A 6,805-nucleotide genomic window follows, 5' to 3' on the forward strand; every position below is an offset into this window, starting at 1 on the left:
AAAATACCTCTGAGAAACAAAAATCACAATTAACTTTTTTCTTTCTTTTTTTTTTTTGCAAGCAACACCTCATCAAATGCATTTTTAAATGGATGCGTCAGAAAACATCCTTATACCGAAAGATCAGCACAATATGCATATTATACTATATTATATTCATAACATAACACGACAAATCAGCATTGATCATTAGTGCTGTCAAATTTTTGTTTATTTAAAATGTGTCCTGTGTATATTTATTATGTATATATAAACATATGTACATGCATATATTTTTTTTTATTATATTAAATATTTATTTACATGAATATAAATAGTCATGCATATATATACACATACACAAACACTTTTGCATGCAATTCATTGCATTATTCGTTTGACAGCACTCATATGCATTATGTCAAAACTTTTTTTTATACAGTGATTATTATGATGTTTAAAAAAAAAAAAAAAAATTTATAGTGCTTTCAAACAATCAATCATGATTAATCACATCCAAAATAAAAGATTTTACATAATAAAGGAGTGTTTACATAATGAGTGTGTTGTGTATTTTTATTATTAAATGCACACATGCATGTAGACATTTAAGAAATGTTTTTATTATAAGTATATATATATATTATATATATATATATATATATATATATATATATATATATATATATATATATATATATATATATATATAAACTATACATATTTTTAAAATATATATTTAAAAAAATATATATATATATATATATATATATATATATATATATATATATATTCATGATAAATACACACAGTGTATAGACACATATTACATAAACAAAACCTTTATTTTAGATGTGATTAATTGCGATTAATTGTTTGACAGCACTAAAAATAAGCAAATAATATTTAAAGACCTGAGATGGGTAAAATGTGTTTCTGTTCACATGCAAATATTAAAACCGGGAGCAAAACTGCCTCAAGTTGACTTCCGTGTTTAGATTTTGTTTAGTGAAATACGAGCCAGACTCGTTCATGAACAGAAACTGCAGGGTATTTGGACAGATTTCCAGGTAAGGCACATTAAAGAGTCCCGGCGAGGACGGATCAAGACAGCCGGTCTCGTTCTCTGTTATTACAGCCTGTGTTCGGTCCTGAATGACAGCTGCGCTCAGAGACGCTCCGATCTGTCCTGTTCTCTGCTTTACAAGATCGCAAAAGACAGCACGAAATTAAAGGGACACAATGGACTCGGAGCGGACAAATGAGGAGCGCCGCTCTTGAACCAGTGTTTTGTTATTCGGTATCGAAGGGATATCATGAACGCTTATAATCAGTTCAATAAGGGATCAGATGCATCATTTACAGAAAAAAATAATCAATAAAAAAATGGCACAGAGGCATACATAAGGAGGATTTTAATGATTGGGGAATATTCATAAAGTCACACCAAAGGACTATTAAACAAATATTAATATTTAAAATAATTAATAAATATAAAAATATATATATATTTAAATATTAACTAATTAAATAAAAATAAACAACAAACTAATTACATTTAAAATGAATGAATGAAGTCTCTTCTGCTCACTAAAGCTGCTTTTATTTCACAAAAAATATGCAATAAATAGCAAAAATTGTGAAATGTTATTTCTATGTAATGCAAGGATATCTGTCAAAATGTAATTAACGTCTGTGATGAAAGCATCATTAGAATCACATTAGAATGATTTCTCAAGGTGCATGTGATTCTTTTAAATGGCTAGATTTCTCAATATTACCGTCTTATCAAGCGGCGTAGCCTCGGATCTGATTTTAGCCAATCAGGTGTCCGCATTTTTTTTTATTTTCAACTTATTTATTCGCAACGCCCGTTCAATCCGACTACCGCTTAAACCGAACACCGTGATGAGAATGCGCGGGTAAAATCACGCGCATAATGCAAAAAACCAAGCATAACGGTCTTAAAAGAGACCTGATTTTCTTCCCTCGGTTCTCAGTTTTGTATCAAGGCATCCTCAGACTGCAGATCAGGACGGCAGGCCTGTTTGATAACGGATGAACACTGCCATCTAGCAGCACAGAGAGACGTCCGTCTCACAGCGTTATCGTTTTAGACGCTCGCCGAGCTGCTGATCTGTCTCCGCATTGAAAGGAGCAGCTGAAAACCTTCACGGGCGACTTACGGCTCTGGTCTCGTAAAGCACCAGCTTCTGAACCCTCGGATCACAGCAGCGCTCACAGGCATGATCAGTCCATCGGCTGTAAACACAGACCAGAGTTTGAGTTTGAGTCTGAGTCTGAAAAAAAAAAAAAAAAAAGATTATAATTTTTTTTTAAGGACGGATCAACTCATGCAACCACTGCAGACTCCAAAAAAAATAGATTAATAAATTATAAAATAACACAATAATTTAAAAAAATATTACTTTCGCTTATTGTTCATTTAGTCGGCTCTTTAGAAGCTACGTGAGATATTTAAACGTTCCCCAAAATGCATTAAAACCCGCTTTTATTTGACCCACAATACTGTAAAAATATCATATAAAAATGTCAAATATAACACGGTGTGAGCGTAACAACCTGCCATTTCAGAGCGGATCCATTCGAAGCATCCCTGCTGAACAAAAGCGTCCTTTTCTATAACTTTATTCCATAATAAAATAAATTACGCTGACTCCCGGCTTTTGGGAAAAAAAAGTCAAAGTGTGCAAAGCTGATAGACGCTGATCTTTCATCAAAAACACTGATTTTAAACACTGATTATTATACTGGCAGCACATTTAGTATATTACAATGATTTTTTTTTTAAGGATCACGTGACACTGAAGACACATGGGTAATAATATTTCACTATTTTAATGCTTTTGCTGTGTTTTGGATCAGATTTCTTAAAAAAAACATTACAGTCTTACTGTTCAAAAACCCTTGATTTGTAGCGTATAATAATTATTATTAATCATAAACCACCGGTAATTCCGATGATGATAATTTAATTTATTTACAATTAAAATCTCTTAGATAATTAATTAAAATAATAATAATAATAATAATAATAATTCAGGTTGGTTCATAAATACGCCTCTACTTATAAATATTGATATAGAATGAATAATCAAAAACATTTAAATATGAAAAAAAAGAAAAAAAAGAAAGAAACCCTGCTGAAGGAACATTTAATGACAAACTGAGGAAGTTGTTGTGTATATCTGAGGAGACCGTTTACGGCCTTCGCGTTTTAAAAATGAGACGCTTCCTCAATAACACGACTTGTATAAGACGACAGGATTCGTAGGAGAACCGAATAAACAACACTTACAAGCAGCGAACGCCGTCGTGAGGCTCGATATGTCGAGAAATATCGTGTATAAACGGAACGCTAGGCTGCGTCATGTGACCGTCACCGCTCAGCTGAGACGGGGCCTGCGCTGGGACAAAACACGGAAACGCGATTCGAAATAAAACACCTGCCGCTGCGAGGAAGGGAGTTTGAAAAGAGTCGCAGCCGTATATGTTAGACAGATGCGTTAACGACTGTTTATTAGGGGGAGAAACGTATTTTAACATTTTAATAGCAATATGGTCGCCAGACTCAAGTTTATCGAGCTCTGTTGGTGAGGAGCTGGTTGCTAGGGCATTGCTAGGCATTTTAGGTTGTTGTTAGGGCTAGGGTTGGAGTTTGTTTCAATTACGTTGATAACTGGGTTAGTGAATCTTTTGATTTAGCTCGAACATCGGATCGCGAATCGTTCGTTTCAGATCGAACATCGGATCGTGAATCATTTAATTCAGCTCGAACATCGGATCGCGAATCATTTGATTCTGCTCGAACATCGGATCGCGAATCATTCGATTCAGCTCGAACATCGGATCGCGAATCATTTAATTCAGCTCGAACATCGGATCGCGAATCATTTGTTTCAGATCGAACATCGGATCGCGAATCATTCGATTCAGCTCGAACATCGGATCGCGAATCATTTGTTTCAGATCGAACATCGGATCGCGAATCATTTGATTCAGCTCGAACATCGGAGCGCGAATCATTTAATTCAGCTCGAACATCGGATCGCGAATCATTTGATTCAGCTCGAGCATCGGATCGCGAGTCGTTCGATTCAGATCGGAGATTGATTCGCAGCTGGTTCGGCAATTGAATCATTCTGCATTTATTCTAGATTTTGATTGATATTCACAAATGTGCAGTACTACTTAGGGCAGATGGAGTGGACAGCATGCACTACACTGTCCTACAAGTTATGGTAAGATCTGAAGAACATTAAAAAAAAGAAAAGCGAATGAATCTTAAGACACGGAAACAGCAGCTCGCTTCAACGTCTCGCTTGCATTACAATAAGATCTATAAGCTTTTTTGTAAAATGTGCATTAACTCTGTAGCTTGACCGTATTTCATATTCATATTTCACACAGGCGTTATGCATAATGAATTATTTCAAAAATACCATGCTAAGGCCTGTGTGTGTGTGTGTGTGTGTGTGCGCGCTGTTACAGCTGTGCTGTGATCTCCAAGTTATTTCTTTAAAGTAGAGAGTTTTATGCTTTATAGTTATGCTTCACGGACTCTCTGATACGAGATGCAGTGCTCTGCACTTCCTGTAGATGTCGCTGTGTTTAACTCATAGAGAGAGAGCAGTTGGCTGACCTTTGACCCCTAAAGCCAAAGGTTAGTCGGTATTCAGTGCATGCGAGTTTGTAAAGTACAGCCGAGTATTATACTATACGCCTGTACAGGTTTCCTGCTTCTCACAGTTTTGCACAGCTGCTCGCACAGAATCTCTAGTTCAGGCTCAAATGCACTTTTCTACCTCGTAAAAAGGCTTTTACAAAAGACAACGCGCTCAGTTTTTAGTGTGGGTCAGTTAAACACGATGTAAAAAATAAAGGTTTTTTGTACATTGTGTTTGTGTGTGGACAATTAAATACATAGAATTAAATGCATGGATCACTAAGTCAGGTTTAGATTTAATTTCTCTTTTTATCACTTTTTTGTGTGTACATTGTATTTGTTATGTTATATAATGTATATTTATTAAGTTTATATAAATACAGACACATATATATATTTAGGAATATATATATATAGAGAGTATATATATATATATATATATATATATATATTTTTTTTTATATATATATTTGCATTTAATATATATATATATATATATATATATATATATATATATATATATATATATATATATATAATGCAAATGTGTGTAAGCAGTTGAAAAAAATTATCTTGTTGAATCCAATTTTATTTTATTTTATAAATATATATATATATATATATATATATATATATATATATATATATATAGACAGCTGTCCTACAATTAATAGCATCCAAAATAAATGTTTTTGTGTACATGATATACAAAATATAGTTATATACATGTAAATAATACGTTTTTTAAATATACAAATGCACACATGCGTGTATATGTTTTAAAAATGTATTTACACGTATAGCATTATATTGGTATAATTTATAAAGCATGTTTATCATTGTATTTATATGTTTAATATAAATATAGAACATTTTGGTAACATCTGTTAGCTAGTAGCTGTGACTTTTCCCTCAGTATGTTCTTAATTTTCTGCTTATTAATAGTTAGTGCTATTAATAGCATGTGCATAATTAGCACTTATGAATCCATAGTAATATGCATGCTAATAAGAAGTGATATTTTTCTTAAGTATATACTCGCATGTGTTTATATAGGCGTATTTTTGGATGTGATCAATCGTTTACGGCACTACTTTGTTTGTGACACAAATAAATGACACAGATATGACGTGCATGCTGGTTTTAATGCTTGCCGGGAAACTAAACCGGCCTAAAAACGAGATGCACGTCCGAGCGTATTGTCTGACACGGGTTTAACTAGTTCCTCTCTGCCGTATCCTGGCTGTTATTTTGACAGCATTATCACTGGAGGAGAGATAAGTTGTCTCGGGAATCGGCGTGGCGCCGCTGTGTCCCTCCCTCGGTCAGACAGGCATCCCGGGGTTTGTGTTGGCGGCACCCCAGGGTTCTGGGAAGCGTCCTGTTGAACCTCTGAAAGCCCTAGACTCCCGCTTGGTGCCTCGCTAAGCGCCGCTTTTTCTGAGTCGCCGACCATCCTGGAAAGACGCATTCTCTTCCGGACAGATGTTGGCGTTTTGGAAGCTCGTGGTAATGGAAGTGAATGGGTGCCGTCAGGACGAGAGTCTGATATAAGCATCAGAACAACCCGCAGCGCTCCGGTCCATCTGGAGAAGACAAAAGGTGACGCTAATCTGGCGTTAAGATGATTTTATTTCATCTCTTTAGTCTCTCTCGCCGCAATCCAGACACTTATTAGTTTAGATCAGCGCAGATTTCTCCTGATTCAGACCAGAACACTTCTTCACTGGAGGAAGAGTTATTATGGATCATGGATTGGATTTGTTTCTTCTCCAGATGTGGATTATTCTGATGTTTTTGACTGTGATCCTGACGGCACCCATTCACTTCCATTGCATTTTCTCCCAGCTGACGCCCTGGTCTCGGATGCGTGAATCAGTGAATTCGTACAAACGCTGTTTTCTGGCGTGATCTTGATGTGCATCTCCGCAGCGAGATACGAGGCTTTAGCTCTTCACCTTGAGACGGTTCTGATAAAAGTCATACGTGAGCGTGCAGCGAGGCCCAGCTTTGACTAGAATCACAGATAATCTCAAGGGCCACAAAATACAAACACCTGCCAGAGACACGATCCTTCTCGTCGAGACACAAATACATGCGATAGTACTGACTGATACATAACTGATTATATTAGCAGGT

The 6,805-nt window shown here is 35.5% G+C and overlaps 1 pseudogene; it reads right to left on the minus strand.

Annotated features, from left to right (window-relative positions):
• The window catches only part of LOC122325312, a 68,059-nt pseudogene extending 64,659 nt beyond the window's left edge, over positions 1-3,400 (minus strand).
• Between the last annotated feature and the right edge of the window lie 3,405 nt (positions 3,401-6,805).

The sequence above is a fragment of the Puntigrus tetrazona genome, chromosome 20, assembly GCF_018831695.1.
Source record: "Puntigrus tetrazona isolate hp1 chromosome 20, ASM1883169v1, whole genome shotgun sequence".
Classification (NCBI taxonomy): Eukaryota; Metazoa; Chordata; class Actinopteri; order Cypriniformes; family Cyprinidae; genus Puntigrus; species Puntigrus tetrazona.